Source organism: Sturnira hondurensis, unplaced genomic scaffold (assembly GCF_014824575.4).
Source record: "Sturnira hondurensis isolate 20B ecotype Veracruz unplaced genomic scaffold, ASM1482457v3 Scaffold0018805, whole genome shotgun sequence".
In the NCBI taxonomy this organism is placed as follows: domain Eukaryota; kingdom Metazoa; phylum Chordata; class Mammalia; order Chiroptera; family Phyllostomidae; genus Sturnira; species Sturnira hondurensis.
In genome coordinates, this window is record NW_028091436.1 from 1232648 (window position 1) to 1251493 (window position 18846).

At 56.6% G+C, this 18846-nt stretch overlaps 1 protein-coding gene across 5 annotated transcripts in view; it reads left to right on the forward strand.

Annotated features, from left to right (window-relative positions):
* The window catches only part of NR5A2 (nuclear receptor subfamily 5 group A member 2), an 83316-nt gene that overhangs the window by 32362 nt on the left and 32108 nt on the right, over positions 1 to 18846 (forward strand). The gene's annotated exons all lie outside the window — the stretch shown is intronic.

Below are 18846 nucleotides of genomic sequence, written 5' to 3' on the forward strand. Positions count from 1 at the left end.
GCATGGGGCACACCTTTTCCCCCAAAGGTCTGAACTGTAGATACCGTGGAAGGGTCATGCCCCACCTGCCTTGACTCTGAGGCCAAACCAGTCCAACCAGGTCATGCCTCACGTTGGGGGCTGGTCCCCAGATGCGAATTTCTGTGAGTTTTCTAGATGCAGGGTAGAAATTGCCTTATCTTTGCTGTGGCCGACTCCACAAGGAAGTACGGGGAGAGGGGCCGGGGGCTTCCAGCCTCGCCAGAAGTCCGGGTACAGGGATCACATGGAGGAAAGGCAGCAAAATTGACCTTTCTGATTCTGGACGCTTCTCATCTTGGAAAACTCGTCATCTCCAAAGGGAATCTCTGGGTGCGACCATTTGTCGGGATGTGTATTCTGGTCAGCAGTCGGGGGCTGGGGGCTGGGGGAAGAGGGGGCATTTTTAACTGTTGTCTTTTCTAACTACATTATATAGCAACCCAATGTGTTTTTAAGTCAAGACTTTGTTGATTAATTAATTCTGCATGGATTAGCTGTCCTGGCTATTTTGTTTCAGTATCAAACAACAAACCTTGAGAACACACGACCTAGCCCCGAAAGGGCACGAGATTCTTTTCATCCAAACAGCTAAAGGTCGAATAATGTTTCATGTAAAAGTTGGAAAGAAAACACAGTCGTATGCCCCTCCCCCCCCATTGAAATCTGTTTTTAGTGCATCGGAAATGGGAGTAAAATATCTTATTGAGGCTAAATATAGGCTGTCATATATTAAAAGAAAAGCTATTTACAGGTGATGTGTTACTAAATAAACTCCTGGAGGAACACTTTTAATTACCAGAAAGGTAAGGCAACAACACCCACAGGAACTATACACGCATAAACCGCTCCCAGAGTCCTGTGGCTCAGGGGACTATAAATAGTCCCCCAGCTCTGCCTCTATTATTAGCATCAGTGAACAAAAGAAGATTCCAGAAACAGAAAGGGAAGAGCATGGTGGGGAGCCTCGTATTCCCCTGCACAGGAAATGTTTCTAGCGAGCTCGTGAGTTGAGGGGGTTAATGGGTGTTTAAAAAGGACATTTCCATGCGGTCTGTTTGCCAAGGAAATTCTTCGGCCAGCGTGTTTGTGGGACGGGCAGGCCAGAGCTTCCTCTGGGGACGGAGGTGTGATGAGGAATTTTATCTGCACTTCCTCCCTGAAGTCGGCCCTGATGGCTCCCCCGCTGTGAGCTTATTTGGTTATTGGCAGATGGCACCCCCAGAGGATCCCCTAACGCAGCTGCAGATGGGAGGGGGCGTGGGGTGTGCTGTGTGGGGCACAGCCCTGGACCAGGAGCCAGGTCCCCTTTTCTCCTGAGCCACCAGGGAGCCCCAGGCCCTGGGCAGAGCTCCATGCGATCCCTGCGCCCATTTTCCTGACGGATGGGTTAGTAGACAGCGCCGGAGCCCCCAATAGTCCCGTCACACTGCTGGGCACTGCGGAGACGAAGCACCTAAAAATACCCAGAGGGACAGACTTGCAAACACATAATGACAATTTACAAAGAATGTATCAAGGGGATGATACATGCGCAAGGGCCCGGAGCTGCTCCGTCTGTGGAGGGGGCGCCAGGGAAACCTACAGAGACGGGCTGCTGGAGTCCGCTCAGCCTTGCAGAGAGCCGCAGAGGAAACGAAGCTTCCCACGGCAGGCAGGAGGCCTGTGAGGAGCTGGTGCGAGGCCGTGAAAGAGACAGGAGAGCACAGCAGACGAAATGCCCACGGACTGCCCTCGGCCTGTGCGGCACCCCACCCACCTGGGGCGCACCCCATTTCTATGACAAAGGGGCTTCTAATTTCCTGTTGCCTGTGGGTCGATCCTTTCCTTTTTGGGTGGCAACTGGGAGCATCATCGTTCGAGAACCGGTGGGAGAGCTGCAGAGAGAGGGAGAGACCCAAATCGCGTGCACGTGCGTTAGTTGGGTTTTCCGCCCGGGCAGACCGGCGTCCGACGAAGCGCGAGTAACTCCCCCGAATTCGGATACATGTCCCCGTAAGTAGTAAAGGTACCCATCCATTGCAAATCCGCCGGTCTGGGGTGTTTTTGGGGGACGTGAACTCCTGTAGATGTGAGACGGAGTGAGAAGGTCCTTCTCTAAGCTTCCGTTGCTTCGTCTCCCGCCCCAGGTGTGTTCTGGTTGAGAAAGAGAGCGTTTCTCGAGCAAAACAAAGGCGAGAATTCTCTCCTGCCCGCAGAACGTTATCGCTGCCCGCGTTCAGCCGCGCGGCTCTGGGACTGTTTCGTCTCGGGATTTATCCCCGCATGTTTGAGAGTCTCCTGCATGCAGTGTCGGCCACGGCGAAGGACACGTTAGACGCCGTGCTCCGGTGTCTTTTAGAAACGTTTAAAGAACACAGGCGAGTCCGAGGTTGCCTGCACCTCCCCCCACCCCCCCCCAGCATTTCCGTGAATCCATGATGCCACTTTTAGCCACCAAATGGGAGGGAGAGCCCCCCCCCCTTGCTTCGGCAGAACGCACATTCATTTGGAGCGGGCGTCGGTGTCGAATCAGCGGACGACGCCTGGCACCTCCGTTTTTGGCTTTTCTTGGGAGGGAAAGCCGCCCACAGAGAAGGTGTAAAGGAGAGCAGGAAGCTGCCCTGTGCGTTGGCACGGGCATTGATTTAGAGCCCAAGTTCAAGGGCAGAGGAGGGAGTCCCGTGCCGTGTCCGGCGGCCGCCCCCCGCCTGCCCCGCCCCACTGGCGTCTCTCTCTCTTGGCGTCTCTCAGCACTCTCACCCCACCGGGCTGGGCCGAGGGTCCCGCGGGCAGAAGGCTCTGAGCCCTCGTCCCCAGGTCCTCAGAAAATAGGAGCTTGGTGGTTTGAATTTAGAAAAAAACCCACAAGCGTGTATAAAAGCTCTTCTGGTTTCGTTTGATTTCTGTTAGAAACAATAGTGTTTATTTGTCATATTTGGCTTAGAATGTCTTTGGTGTTCGGTCCTTTCAATTTGAACAAGAAGCTCGACTCAATAACATCTTTAAGAAACAAAACAGTTTTCAGCTGAGGGTGGGGGGGACTTCAGATGAAGGTGAGTGGGAATTTCAGCCCAAGGACAAAATAGACGAGAAACCATTTCCCCCTCCCTTTTCCTCAGAAGCCGTCTTCCGCGTGGTTTAATGTGCTAACGTAACCCCGGCTCCCATATTTCAAAAGAGGCAGAACTCCCCAGCACGGTGATAAAGTTTTCCTGTGTTCCAATAATACAGCCCGAGCCCGCCATTCCCAGTTCCTCTGGGCTCAGCGACTTGTGAAGAGGGCCGGCCCGGCAGGCTGGCAACAGTATCAGTGTGGAGGTCGGAAACAGATGTCCGCGGGACAATGCTATTTGTTGTCACTGTCGATACGATGTGGCAACTTCCCCCAACAAGATTGTTTGCGGATGGAAAAGAATGTGGGCAGTGATTCGTGCCCAGGAATTCTTTTTTCTTTTTCTTTTTTCTTTTTGGCTGCAGGCAAACCATATTTTATTTGTTTTAAATCCTAGAACGTGAGGACAAGTTAGCTATGAGAGTGTCTTTTCCATTTGGGGGGCCAGCATTTCCTTCTGAAAGGAAAGGAGTGTTGGAGGCGGCTTCCTGGAAATATGAAATGCCTTACTTCTACCTGCGAATTCAGAGAAATAATGACATGCCTTGCTTAGTGTTTTTGTAAATAACTCTGTTATTTTTTTTTAATTTTGTGAGTAATGTGTGTAGAGAATTCAAAGTAATCTGGCGTGAAGCAGAAACACATTTATTGGTAATAGGTGACATTTGCGTGAGCCCGGCTGCAAATTTCCGTGACTCTTGCAAAGGGCCACACGCTGACTGACACTGTCAGACAATGGATTGATCTGGGCCAATTAAATATTAATTTATAGAGAAGCTTAAACTGCTCGCGACGAAACAGGCAGGACGGAGCTCCCCGAACACGAGACCCACCGTGTCTCATCGCACATGCGCACACCGGTGTCGGCAGGGAGCGAGCGGAACACGGATTCGGGCGCACTGTCCCCCGTCCCTAGTGCTGTTTCTATTGGTCCGCAAAGGAAGGTCCTGGAGCACTTATTCCGAACAACAGATGCCCACGGCCAGCATGAGGAATGCTCTGTTATTCTAAACGCATAGATATTTCTTACGCTAAGGTTTCTGTGTACACCAGGAAAAGGACTTTCAGGGACTGGAGACAAAAGCTGCCTGTGAACAGCAGTGTGGGCAATGACGGTGGCCGGTGTCAGGGCCGCTCAGAGTAGGAAGAAGGGGCTGGAGTCCCCCACTTCTGCCAGTTGTCCTCTTAGTGGGGTGGGGAGGCTCCCTCACGCTCCATCTTTTCTGTCTCTGGAAGGTGACGGATGGTCAGGCTGGGTGCCTTTGGGGTCCTTCAGGGCGAGCCCAGGTTTTTCTAGTTGCTGGGAGAGAACTTCGAGGCCCCGCCCCCGTTCTGCTTTGGGGACTTCTCGGAACAGAAACTCCTCTGGGCACCCGACGAAAAAGAGGCAGACCCCCCCCCCAGGGAACGAGGTCTGCCTGAAAACCCCGCCGCTTCCCAGCTGGTGGTTCCAGGGTGACAGAGAAAAGCGGGGAATCCTCGCGTTCCTGTGGCAGTCGGACTTGGCTTTAGCCTGAGAACTTTTCTTTTGGGGGGGTTATTTTTATTTCCAAACATTTTCACGTGTCGGAAATTAGACGCTTGGTGTCAGCACTTGTGAGGGACGGCCACACACGCATTGGCCAACGAAAGGCCACTGTGAACTCGAGAGAGACACCGTGCGTGCCCAAGGGGGATGCAGGGTGACAAGGACGCCTCTGTCCCGGGGCCTGTCCCTGCTTTGGAACAGGAAGGGAATCAGCTGAGGTGCCTGTCACTCGGTGCCTGTGGCTCCCTGAGCCGAGACTGGTGCTGGGGGTGGTGTTTAACTTACGAAAAACTCGCAACCAGATGCCCCGTCACAGAGGTAAGGGGCCCAGGGGCGCCCGTGTCGACAGAGAATACCCACGATGACTGGAGGAAGCAGGGGCTTAAGTAGCAAACGCAAACCAGAAATTCCTTCTGATTCGAGTGTAAGAATATTTACACGGGCCGCTTCCTTCCAGGAAACACATCTGTTTGCTTCTCCCGGCCGTGCCTCGGTGAGCCTGCGTGTTCCCAAGTTCTAATGTCATTTGCAGAAAGCTTTGGACTGTGGACTTGCGTGCACACGATTCTGTTGGATCCTTTACTGCCGTGTTTTTTTACACGTGAGTTGTAAGTAACGAAACCCGTAGGATTCGGTCTGGTGCAAAATGCAGCGAGTCCCTTAGCTTGAGCGAGACTTTCTTTTTACCTCCCTCACCGTCCCTCTCGGTTCTCAAACCGGCGAAGGGTTCACGGGCTCACGCTCAGCATCTCCCCCCAGGTTCTCCGCATTAGGGAGAAAGTGGGTTCGCGTTGCCCATTCCTGGCATTTGCGGCGGTATCAACAACGCAGAAGCTCCGGCCCCGGTGTCACGGGGAAGCCCCCGGTTTCTGCCAGGCGTGACTTCGGTCGGAAGTCCCTGCCCTGTCTTCCCGGGGTCACCTGCACAGATGTTCCTGGAAGAAGGGGACGTCCCGGGAGACTGGATGCCCGCCGACTGCGGAGCAGAGTCCCCCGGAGCCCCCGCAGCCCGCCTTCGATCTCGGTGGTATTTTTCTCTGTTATGTCACAGAGGTCACCTGGCTCATGTGTGACAAACTGCCTGCATAAGTCACAGTGCCTGTGGCAGAGATTTGTGACCGTGCCCCTGGTCCATTGCCTCTGAGTTATTTCCCGGGCCCGCTGCTTCACATTTACTCTGGGCCGGGAGATGAGCAGGGGCAGGGGGAAATCCAAGGGCAGGGTCTCATGCTGAAGGACAAGGGGAACAGGTGGAAGGTTAATGGCCCTGCAGCCATTCCGCCAGCCTCTCAGCCTTGATATATGGGCCTCGGGCCTGGAACGGGCATTGGCTTTCAAAGATATATTATTTCATTTGAGCAGAGACATTCTGGAGTCCCTGCGTTTGTCTGCTGATAGATGACCCCCGTCCGCAATCGGCCGCGGCGTGCGAGTCTTCCGCGGGCTCCCGGACATAAAAATTCTGCTGAGCTCTCCAACCCCTCGCCGGCCTCACGAATGGGGCGCGGCGGCGGCTCTTCTGGCTGCTCCTTTCGAACCGGGAGGCGAGGGGTGGGGGGGCGAAAGGCACTTGCGTTCATCCACCTATAACTTGATGAGGCGGCGGCGCCCCTAAAAAGGGCTGTGAAGGGTGTCGGGGGTCAGACACGAGCATGGGCCTGGGTTTCAAACATCGCCTGCGCGGAAGGTGGACGCCGCCGCGGAACAGCTGCTTTGGACCCCCGCCCCACCCCCAGAGCTTTTGACAAACAGCTTTGAAGTGGTCTGGGGACGGGGCAAGGACAGGCAGGTGGAAAAAGATGCTTCTACCCAGGGAGCGATGACGGGTGTTCTGGAGCCGCTGGGCAGTGCCGCCAGAAACCGCGCCCGAGGGCTCGCAGGGCACAGACGAGTTCGGCCGGGCACTAAACTGGCGTCAGGGGCCACTGGAGTTCACCCCATGTGGCCTCTCAGAAGCTGTGTCACAGCTGAGATGGCCCCGGACCTTGGTCCACAGATACAGTGATATTCATCAACACTTTAGGAATTCGACTCTGCCTTGATTTGTGAGTGATCGAAATTAATTACTAACTCCAGTGTGGGGGAGATACACATGTCTATGTCTATGTACATGGATGTATAGGGAACTTGCGAGTCCAAGTTCCTGATGACGGATGCCAGCCCCGCTGGGGAGACGGTGCTGACTTTTGTGGAAAGCAGGAAGGGACAATGAGCTCCGTCAACTCCGACCCGGACAGAAGATGAGTTTTCCTGTTCTTTTGCGTCCCCCAGTGCCCTTGTGCCTGGCGACCTCTCACGCCACCGTCTGAAATGTCCACATCCCATGAGCGGACGCGGTGACCCCAAGTGGCTTTGTCAGAAGCAGATTCTTCACGTGGACAGTCTCCCCATGATGGCCAGAGACGCGTCGGTATTTCTAAGAAGTTAGTGTCGGGCGACCGACCCAGTAGTAGATGAGGACCGATCGGCACTTAATTTTTGAGTGAGGGAGGGAGGGACACGCTGTGTGACAGGTCACAGAAAGACCCACAGACATGGGCGGGGCACCCCCACCCCATCTTCATGCAGAGGCAGCGAGCTCAGCCCTGGCGGGGCGGGGGGGGGGGGGGACGGGGTGTCTGACCATCTTCCAGNGGGGGGGGGGGGGGGGGGGGACGGGGTGTCTGACCATCTTCCAGGACGGCTGACCCCACGCTGGGAGAATATGGGCTGTGAGGGGCTACAAAGCCGTCCCTCCTTTTTCCCCTGGAATCCCCAAAAGCGCGGTCTGGCCCGGGAAGACCGAGGAGTTGTGTTCGCCGCTGCAGGAAGAATGTCTGACACTGTTTTTAAAGGAAAGCTTCAGACTCGGGAGCAGCCCAGAGTCGGGTGGCCGGCGTCGCCACGAAGGGAGCCTGCCTGTCATTCCTTGTGGCTAGGACCAGCGGATAAGAGCTTGCTGGCCACGTCAGCCCCCGCCCCGCCCCCGTGGTGGGGGAGGGGGGCTGAACCCATCCCCCCAGAAGGGCGGGTCCCACACCCCACAGGCCTGCCTCCCAGTCACAGCACCTGCGGCCACTGGGTGCTTTTCTGCCTGTGACCCGAACGCCTCTCTCGCATCTGAAAAGTTTCCAACTTAATTTCAGTCCCCTTCACCCTCCCATGGACCACGGTCCTGTGCTCCTGTCCCCGGCATAAGCCAGGCTCCCATCAGAGGGGCTCAGAGAAGGGACGCTCCTTCTGAACCAGGCAGGGACTCAGTCCCCCACATCTGTCCATGTCCCGGCCCAGGCGGACCCCTCTCTAAGCCGATCCGCAGGAAGGCGCTTGTGAGGGACGGCCCCTACGGCTCATTTGCAGTCGGACAAAACGCTACACACAGAAAGACTTCAAAGCCAGTGGAACCGGGATCTCAATACACAGAGTCGCTTATTGTCGCAGAATCAGAATAACAAATGCTCTCAGCGTGAAGCCACCATAAACTTGCCCGCGTATTATCCGACCTGAGATGCGTTGGACTTGTTTTTTAAACAGCCGGGAAGAGGCCTGCTCCGCGCTGTTATCCTCTGCTGTTCTTTTTAATGACATAGCTAGGTCCCCGCCACACTTTGTATTTGTACGTGTAATTACCCGTATTAAAAAAAAAAACACTCATTAGTGTTCTGTTCCACTGACTTAATTATGCCCTTAATTAAATCTTGACTAACTGGAGGTCACCGCCGTGGCACTGGGATTTGTCACTGTTTGTCAGCAGGTGTCTGGTCGCGTCTAGTTCTGGTCTCCCTGCGGTGTGACTGTTTCAGAGCTTCCTTCCCCACCCCCACCCCCTGAGATGCCAGAGGGAGACAGACCATCTCACTGGCGGGAGGAACAGCGTGTACTGGACGGGCAGCCGCCACCCCCCCCCCCGCCCCGAAAGCTTGTTTGTGGGAGAACATCGTTGTCCCCATGAGTACAGGAAAATCTCCAGCTTGTGGGAAGGACGCCAAAAAGGAACTTGGGCACGAGAGACGCGCCTTCGAAGAGACAACGGTGTTTACCTACTAGAAATATGCACCACAGTGGTGTGGACGAGTCTGAAAGTTCCCTGAAGAACAAAACCCAATTTCCCGTTGTTGTTATGGCAACGGTCGCGTCTGATGTTTTGTGCCGGGGGACTTTGTATCATCAGTTCTTTATTGGGGCGCGGTTGTCACTGTAAGACTAGGAATTCGACTGCAGAAATGAGCCCACCCTCCATGGGTCTGGTGCACACACACGAGTCAGCTCTTTATTGGGAAAGACTGTTCATGGTGTATTGAGGTGCTAAGCCTCCCCGTTTCACAGTGGAAGGTTTCTGACTCGCAATTTTCACACGTGACTTCGGGGAAATATAATTCCCGTGTCTACATGTATAAAAGGCACCTAGTGTTGATCTGGGTAATTGACTCATCCCGGCAAGCTTTTATAATTAGTTACCAGCCTTTCAACCTAAACCCCCCAAAACACTTGGCTGTGAATCTACAAAGCTTTTATATTTATTAATCGGTTTTTAATCTAAAAATGTGTGCGAGCTATCGGAAAAGCATTTTTTTTTCCTGAAATTAAGATGCTTCTCTGGCATGAGCCCTAAGAAACCAAACTCAGACCAGACAGATGCCTCTCAGTTTTTCAGTCTAGGGGGTTCTGGACTGGGAAATTCTGCTTTTTAAATAATGACATGAATTTTCATTTAAAGGGGAAAAGTCACAATTTTTCTACCGGTTAAGTTTTTTTCAGAACTCAGATTGCTAGTGGTAACTTTGTAACATGCTATCACCTGTGTGAAATACTATCATAACTTTGCTGTCATATTTTGTCAATACAGAAGCAATTTTTATTGTTTTGACCTGTAAATGGGGTATGGCAGAGTACGAAGGAATTTTAAAGGAAATGTATACAAGCATTCCATTTACTGTGTTTCTGAAATTCAATTTCATTTCATCCGGAAGCATTCATTTCCAAAGCCGCCTCTTCTGAAGTAACAAATATTCTCATTTGTAATTCAAATAATTCTCAAAGCAATTCTCATTTGATGTTTCCTCTAAGTTTCTTATCATTTCTAAGTAATTTAAAATGTAAATATGTGAGCGAGTGTCCTGGTCCCGACGCCAATCCAAATGGTGAAAGATGGGAGTTTTGCGTCCTCGGCACAGTTCCGGCCAGCCGCTAACTGGCCTGGGTCGGGACGTGCGGGTCGGGAGACCACAGGTGCCTGCCGGGGCCCCAGGGGAGCGCCGGGGGCCCGGGTTTCCCGACCCCCAATGGGGTGGAGCAGCAGACAGACCAGTTCACTACCGCAGGAGGGTCCGAGGTTGCCGGGTCCCTTTGTCTGGTCAGTGACTCCTTACCCAGTGTCACTTGTGCGGCGGTCGGCTTGGTGGATGCGGACACCCTGCCCAGAGAGCGCAAGCAAATCCCTGGTCTGGAGGGACACGTTTTATTTTATGTGTATTTCAGTGATCGCGAGTATTTCTAACTATGCAAACTTATCAGAAGTATTTATAATTCAGCAGCAAACTAGCCAGTCCAAGATTAAAAAAACCGCAAATGATGGGGTGATTCTGTGCCCCCAGTAATGATTAAGGAAAACCAATAATGTTTTCCTTGCATTGACAATCAGTAACTTTGTGTAGGTGAACTTCCCTCAGAGAAGGGTGGACATCGTGTGAATAAACGATGATTTTAAAGCTGGTGGAGTCTCCAGGACGTGTGTCCGTCTCACAGCTAAACCCCAGAAGCTCACACTCCCATCTGCTCTGCACACCCACATGTTTCCCAGAAGGAGGACTCGCGAGGCATTCGGTTTTATTGAAGAAGAGGCGGGACCCTTTGGTAGAAAGCTCTCCGGCCCATTGATTTGTTAATACCCGAACCAGTCAAACCTGGAGCACAAGAAAGGGCAGCAAACTAGGCTGGACCTGAACCCTCGGTGACCTTGGCCGGTGAACCTTGGCCTTGTCTTCTCAACCTCCTCCCCATCTCGTGTCCCCGAGACCCCTTCCCTCCAGACGCCCAGGTCCTGCCCCTTGTTCTTCTCCTACTGCTCCCTGCTGGCTTTCTCCCCAGCCCGGAAACCCCGTTTTGCTGCAAGTTCTCCAGTCGGTCCCCTTCCCTCTCACAGACACGGCACATTCGCAGCGATTTCCCCCGCGAACACAGAGGCGCCTTTCTCCCAGGGCCCGCACGGCACCTGGCCCGGCTTGCGAGCACACATGCTCATCGCCAACATCACCTCTGGTCTCTCGCTTCCTGCGCCTTCAGGGGACACGTCCCTTCCACCCCAGTTTCCCGACTTGCTCCAGTCACTCTGCACGTCCCGTGACACCGACAAAAAGAACGAGGGCTCCCGGACAGGTTCCCGCCTCCATCACCTCTCCATCCGCCCCAACTCCGCACAGACCCCTCCCTCCGCCCCCACACCTGTGCTTTGGCGCACCTGCCCCCACTGCAGGACATTGTCCCCCCTTAACTGGCCGGCACTGGGGAAATAAAGCATTGGTCAGAAGGGGGCGGGGTGGGGGGGTGACAGTATATCGGCACTGTGCATTTCCAGGCAGTAACGTCCCTCCTTCCAGGTTGCAGTCGATCGGTGGGGTGGGGAGTCCTTCACGTCACCTGGCTGGGCTGTGGGAAGGGCTCCTGCCACCAGCAGTGAGGTGACGACTCAGTGTCTCCCAGGGACCCTGAGAAGCCAGGCGCGCCCAGTGCAGAGGTGACCCCCAATGCTGGCCCAGTGGGGACAGCAGGGAAGTGTCCCACACTCTGTGGGGACCCACGGGACTCACCCTGATGAGGTTGCCTGTGGGAAAGGTCCCAACTCAGAGTAAGTGTTTGTTCGCCTAGATGTAGCTTCAGGAACACCCAGTCGGCCCCGTCGCGTAATAATTAGTGCACATTCGACACTCGGGAGGGAGAGCAGCTTGTGTCTCTGGGCTCCGTGCTGGTCTTGGTGCTGGTCTGTCCCGGCAGAGCCACAGACCTGCCCCTGTGTCCACACAGGCCCCTGGGGAGCCGGACGGTGCGAGGTCTCAGTTCGCGCACCCCCATCCCAGTCGCCTTCAGAGCCTTCCCCTCGCCCCCCACCTCCGAGAACTGAGAGCTTCCATCTGGACTTCACATCCACGCTCGGCTAGGCCCGTCCCCTGGCGGCTCTGTCTGTGTCTCCAAAGGGCGCGGGTCCTCAAATTTCAACCCCCTGCACGCTTCCAGTAGCAAAATCAAATCTCCCTCAGCAGGATGCCTGGTGGGAAGGAAATCGAGGCGACGCTGTATGTAAACAATAAACTTCCAGAGAGAAGAGGAGGTTGCTCCGTCACCCCAGGTAGAGGGGCCCAGCGATGGCCCGTGGGCTGGGGTCTCCACACCTGGATTCCCACCTCGTTCTGTCTGTCACCTGAGCCACCCTGTCAACATCACACTGAGGGTGAGTGTCCCCTGTGAAGGAACCCGAGGGGACACCAGGTGCCTTCAGTGCTGATCGATCAAATGCTAATTAAGCCCCTACAGTCGGTCCAGAGCCAGGGGGGGGGGGTTGCAGTAGAACAGCATGGGGAACTCTCACCCCACCGGGCAGGGGCGCCGTCCACAGTGTCCGAGACCGGGGGGCCAGTGGGAGCTCTCGGCATCCGTAACACACTCTGCAACATATACGTCTGGGGGGCCACGTGCCCACAGCAGGAACGGTGGGGTTTACCTGAAAACGGCCCCCCCACAAGTCCCCATCTGGGGTCTCTGAGGCACAAACTGTCCGTCTGTCCACTCGGCTCCGCGGCCTGGAGGGAGAACCCGAACTGGGTGGAGGGAGTGTGTCCTCTGCCGGCCCGGGGACACGGACAGAGGGAGGCTCCTGGGAGCCCTTGTTCCCAGCCGTCCCTGTCCCTGTCACCACACCAGCCACAGGGACCGCACCTTCGCCTCTGCCCTCCTCTCGGTTGTGTTTTTAATGAGTGCTGTTTGGGACCCTTGGGCTCTTTCCTCCCTCTCTTGGCCAACTGCCCACGCGGAGCTGCCGGCCAAGGGGACCCAAGGACGTTTTCCCCTCTAGGAAGGTTTTTTTCTTTCTGGCTCTGAAATGCAGTCCACAAAGGGAGACATGATGTGGAGACCGTCCAGGAGTCACTCCGTGGCCTCACCTGTCCCTTTCTTCCCCGAGAACTTCAGCTGTGGGCCCACGCCCCCCTGGCATAGGGCGGCCCAAGCCTTCCTCAGTTTACACCTTAATCACGGGTGTCCAGGGAGGGGATGGCCCACCACACTCCTGGCATCGGTGCCTGGGACCCGAAGGTCACAGACGTGCCCCGACTCCCCCAGTCCAGAAACGACGGCCGTAAGTACGTGCTTTAGGGACGTTCCAACCTGCAAAAGAAAACCTGTCACGTTAAAGGGCTTCACTGTCACGGCTCGACGATGTCTGCCTGGTGAGACCTGTGGGCGCGTCCCTTCAATTAGCCAGGGGACAGCTCTGGGCGACAGGAAGCAGGTCGTGGTGGGCAGGGAAACAGCACCCAGTGAGGAAAGCCCTGGAAGACACGTCCCATTAGCCCCCGTGAAATATTTTTGCTTCTCGTCGTCGATGGACTCTTCCAGGCCCTGAGGGGCTCTTCTGTGTCCCCTGCCTCTTAGGGCCTCTCACAGTTTGCCCCTCGTATTTGTCCGGGTTGAGATCCGACGGCCATTCCCAGGTGTCTTCTTTGGGGGCTGGGCCTGCTCTCGCGTAATGTGTTTCTCCGCCGTCACTTCCCTCCGATGCCCGCGTCCTCCTGGGCCCCCCCGCCGGTCTCCTACCCTCTGTGCCCATTACCTGCTTCCCGTCTTGTATTTAAGGGCGTGGCTGTGCGCACGGGTGTATACGGTAGAGATGCTCACATTCTAATTATTAGAGGCCAAACCAATCATACGTCTGGTTTGTTCTGTTCACTTGGAAGTTCCTTGAGGGTAGGAAGTAGTTTTGTTTTGCTGTGTTTCTTACTAACGTGTGGTTGACGACACAAGAACAAGCTCCCCATGTAGTCCCGTCCCCGTAGCGCCCAGCGCGGGAGGCGGCCGCTGGACCTGGTGTTGGTTGGCTCCCGCCCACACGGGAGAAGACACGCGGGGCCCGGGCTGCCGCGCCCACACACCGACCTTCCTTTTAGTGTGTGTTCCCCGAACTCCGGGCTGGGCTGGCCCCGGCGTCCATCCGGGAGCTGACCCCTGTCGCGGGGGCTTGGCACAGGCACGGCCTCTGGTCCTGCCGGCCGACTCATCCCCGGGAGGCAGCTCAGGGGGGCGGGCAGGGACGCCCTCGCCGCGTCTTCCTACAGAAGCGCGGTCCGCGGGGACTTCGAGGCTGTGCAACATGGTGACCCCACAGCGCAGGGAGAGGGGCCCCGTGCCGCCGTCCTGGGATCTGAGAGCGGTGGCATGGGGTGGCTGTGTACAGACACCGAGACGGAAGAGGCCAGGGTACCGTGTGGAAATTCCTACCTGCCCACAGGTGTGCGTGTAATGAGTGCGTATTTCAACAGGAAGCTTCTGGAAGCGGGGGTGAGAGGAGGAGGAAAAGCCGGGCGAAGTGTATCGTTAGATTTCACACATTCCCAGAATGCAACTCGGAAGGGCGGCGGGCCTGGCGGCGATGGACAAGACAGGAAGCTGGGAGCCACAGAGGCAGCGGGAGGGAGGGGACCGGCTGGGAGGTGGACGGACTCCATGAAAGGGCCCCGGCTGCTCACACGGCCCGTTCCGGTGACTCTCCGGTGACTCGTGGTCGTGGGCACCTGCTGTGAAACCCACTTACGGCCGTTCCCTCCGGGCCTCTGAGTGTCCCGGCCACTCCGTGTGGAGGTATAAGAGGTGCCGGCTGGTGGTTCTATGTCCCGCCTCCTCTCTCTGCCCACGGCTCTCTCCCTCACCCGTCGCCCAATCCCTGTTCTCGCCCCCACGTTACACCCGATCGTGTGGAGGTGGGGCGGGGCCAGGATGTCCCCACTTCCCCGGAGGTTAAGGACTCAGCCGTGTGACAGCCACTTCCCACCCTTACCTGCTGGGTTTCTGCCATTGGGGCCGCCTGGGGCCACCAGGGCGGCAGACGGGGGCTCATTCCAGCACGCGCTGGCTCTGGAGGTCTGCCTGCTTGGGCAGAGACCCTCAGAGGGAAACACAGGGAATTTAGGATGAGTTTTTGTCCAAAGGGCTGGCACGACGGAGGCAGGTCATTCCAGTGCCAGGGCTGCTGTGTCGGAACACGGGGAGGAGTGAGCAGCTGGCCGTGGCCGGGGGGCGGGGGGCACGGGGCTGCAGGGGGCTCGGCTCAGACGGGGTTTGGGGGCGGAAAGGGGCAGGGGTCATGGAGTGAGAGCCCCCACCTCCTGCTTCTGCCGCCCAATAGGAGTCTACGCCCCAGGGGCAGAAAACACCGTGCACCCCTGCCCCCGTGCGTAGAGAGGGGCCGGAAGCACAAGGCTCCAGGCCGCCTGTTGACAGCAGAGTCCCCGGCACCCGCCTCTCTTATCTGGAGCTGGGAAGGGCCGCTGGTTATAAATCCACCCGGTATTCCAGCAGCCAGCAGGGAGCCCTCCCGGCTGTGACTTCTCTGGAGCAGTGTTGCTCTTCGCGCTTGTTTAATCATTGCTCATGTGAGGTCCTTTCTTTCTTGGACTTTGTAGCAGTTTGCAGTCACTGGGGTGCTTGGTATAAACAGTGGGGGGTGAGCGAGGTGGTTGCCTGGCCGCCTGCCCCCCTCCCTCCCCCCCCCCGCGGGTTCTCCTTGAGGATGGTGAGGTTGCTTCTGATTGGTCTCGGTTTAGTTTCCTCCACCCCCCCCCCCACACACACTTCGGCACAGACCCCCATCGATGTCACTGTCACCACAGAAGAAACTGTAAAGGAGGTGGGGGCCCCAGGCAGCGTGGCGCAGGGGGGCTGGGCTCATCCTGCAAGCGGAAAGGCTGTGGGTTCGATTCCCAGTCAGTGCCTGGGTTAAGCGTTCCGCCCCTGGTTGGCGCACATGTGACAGGCTACCGATCGATGTTTCTCTCTGTTCCTCCCTCCCTTCCCTCTCTCTGCGTCAGTAAAAAATAAGTAAATAAATGGGGGTCCGCCTCCAGGAATTTTTGTTTACTTTTTGCCAAAAAGCAGAAGTAACAAGGACACTACCAACAACAACTGGACCTCATTGGGGACGATTCTGAAGAACCCTCGCGTCACCTTTTAAGTACTTTGTTCCAGGATTTCTAACGGAAGCTCCGTGAGGAAGCATTCGCTGGGTGCTTCTGTAACGCAGAAGCTGCTGAGGCTGACCCCTCAAAGACGCTCCCGGAGCCCCTGGGCACCTCCCCAGGAACTGAACCGAGGAAAGTGCCTCGGCTCCCAGGGACCTGCGATTATGGCGGCCGGTGGCACTTCCGTCTCCTGTCCTTGAAGGCAGCGGCTGTGTGTTAGTCACCGACTTTCCGTCAAGGTTCTCACCCACGGGCCCGGCACACCGGCTCAGGGAGCGGATTTAAGAAATGGGTGCAGGTCGGGAGAACAGTGTCCCGCGAGCCTCTTTCCCGAAGCTCAGCCGCAAAGAATCGTCACGCCCCCTTCCGACACCCAGCAAGAGCGAACCCCAGCCCGGCTGCTGGACGGTGGAAAGGGCAAGGGAGGGGGCGACCGAAAGGTTTTGACAAGTTCAATGTGGGCTTGAGAAAGATCCACACATTTTTCTTCCTCAGGCTGTTTGCCCACTGGCCCGTTCTTCTGAGAAAGCGCAGGTTTCTAATGATTAACCCTCTGGGTTGTGGGAGCTGAACTCCGCAACAATACGTGGCTTGTGCTCCTTCCCACACTCGTCCAGGGCATCGGTGCAAACAGCTTCCCCGATGAGTGACTCGCTTTCTGAGATAAGCCTGCCTTTTATTACAGCTGATAACCCAGGACCGACTGTACGAGACGGCGATTGCCAAGTTCTGGGGAGGCACATGCCATCGGTGCCCCTTCCCAAATGGCCCCTCTTAAACTGTTTATTGCTGGCGCTGGGGGGTGAAAAATCGACTCCAAGACCCAGATCGTTTTTCTCCTGTGCCCCCACCCAGCTCATTTGCTAAAGGAAGAGTGTCCTGTAAATTACCAACCTTCCTTATCTGCAGATAAGGAATACGTTGGCCATCACATCGACCCTGTCCTTTTATTCAGAGATGCACAGAAACGATGTCACCCACAGCCCCGCGGAGCTGTGTCCCCGCCAGTGTCCAGGAAACAGAAAATGCGACGTCACCAATTATGGAAAATGCCGAGACAGAAAGTTGGCTTGGAAAGCCGCCTCGGGAGGGGGTGAAACTGGAGTCAGTGGCTCGGGAAGGGTGTTACAAGTACAGTCGGTCAGGAAGCTGTCACCCAGGGCCCCAGGAAGGCGGGTCCAGCCCCGTGGCTGTGCAGAGGGTCCCGTGCACAAGCAGCTGCTCACTCAGCCGGGGACTTGGGGCCCAGGACGCTCAGGGAAGAGCGGGAACACGCAGAACTGAAGGCTGTCCCATCGTTCATCCCATCCTGCACAAGCTCTTACAAAACGCACCGTTTCTGGCGGTAGGACAGGCTCTGCACAAACGGCTGCCCGGTCCTCTGGCCCCGCCCCGAGGGATGCAGACAGGTAACCTGCGCAGGCGAGGCCGTCACAGAGACCCTCCGGGGCGTGCCGCAGAGGAGTGAAGCCAGACACCACCGAGCACAGCACCGAACGCCAAGCACCAACGGGAAGACAACTGGGCGGTCTCCCCCTCCCCCACTCTTCCGAGGGAGAGAGTCGGGAATAGGGACTGAAGGCCACGCCCCAACTCCTGTTCTGAACATGACGCCAAACCACATTTGTCTTTGCAACTATATATTCAAAACCCCCAAAGAACAGGCGGCCGGGGAACCTCAGTTCTTACCTTGCAATCGGAAGGATCGGCGTTCCGCGGCACGTGAAGGTCAGGGGCTGTCTGGGCCAACGGAGGGTGGAGGCCTGTGACCGGGCCCCTCCTGTCCCTCACCTCGCCTTCCCCGTCCGTGTGGCTGGTGGCCACTCTCGGCTCCTTCATCCTCCACCTGCACAGAGGAAACCAGACACGTCCTTGCTGTGAATAGGCCCATAAACTGGCATGCCCCCCGGTGCCCCTAAATGCACCCCAGGGCCTCTCCTTTCCCCCGCCCAACTTGAAGTTATCACCAACATTAACATGCACGTAACTGTTTTGGGGGAGACCATTGCAAAGCACAGTGTTTTCGGCCTCCCGTAAAGAGTTGAAGAAATCAGTGAAGCTTCACGTCACAGGGAAAAAAGTGTCGTGGAGCCGAGTGGCCCTCCGGGGTCTGTGCACGTCAGCTGGGACACTGAGCCGGTGTCGGCTGTCTGGAGAACACGGTGGCACCCCCGGAGCCAAGCGCTCTGAGCTGAAAATTCCCCCAGCCTCTGGGGCAGCAGCGCCCGCTGGCTGCCCAAGCCCCACACAGGACAGCACACAAACAGAGACTTTCCCTGGAAACGAGGAGCGGTGCCTGGCACCGACCGTCGCCCCCCCCAAAGCGGCGGCGTCACAGGGAGGGGACGGCGCTGAGCCCAGGCCTGGCCCCCCACACGTCTGTGTACTGAACGAAGGGACCTCTGCGGACGGGGACAGACCAGCTGGCGGAGGTGTCCACCTGATCGCAGGGTCCGGCTGTCCCTTCGACTTCCACGGTCGTCTTGACGCGTCGAACGGGGCATGTGTCTCCGTTCAGTGTGTATAGTTTCACACCCCACGAAGGGGTCTGTGGCCCACCATCGTGCTCCTGCCCCATGACAAGAACCATCTTGTGGGTTTGGGGGGAGAGGCAGGGGCCTGGCCTGGCTCTCGCAGGTGGAGACCGGATGGCTGTGGCTCTAATCCTTGTCACAGCTCTGAGCTCGGGGCTGGAGACCACGAGGACTGGGGACCGTGGTCCCCAGGTCCGGACTCGTGGACACAGCTGCAGGGTCATGTCCCTACTAATGTGCAAGGGGAGCCTTCCTAAGACCCATCCAGCTTTGTTTTACCCAGAGTGCTACGGCGTGGCCGCGTCCTTGAGAAGGTGTTAAAAGTGAGTTAGGTTTACGTGGTTTCTAAAACTCCAGCGCCTCTTAACGTGACCTGGAGAGAGCCTGGTGCGTGGGTGGAGGAGACGCCGGGGCGGCCGCCCACCCTCTCTGGGACCCTAGGGGCACCGGGTCTGCTCACACCCAGGGTGT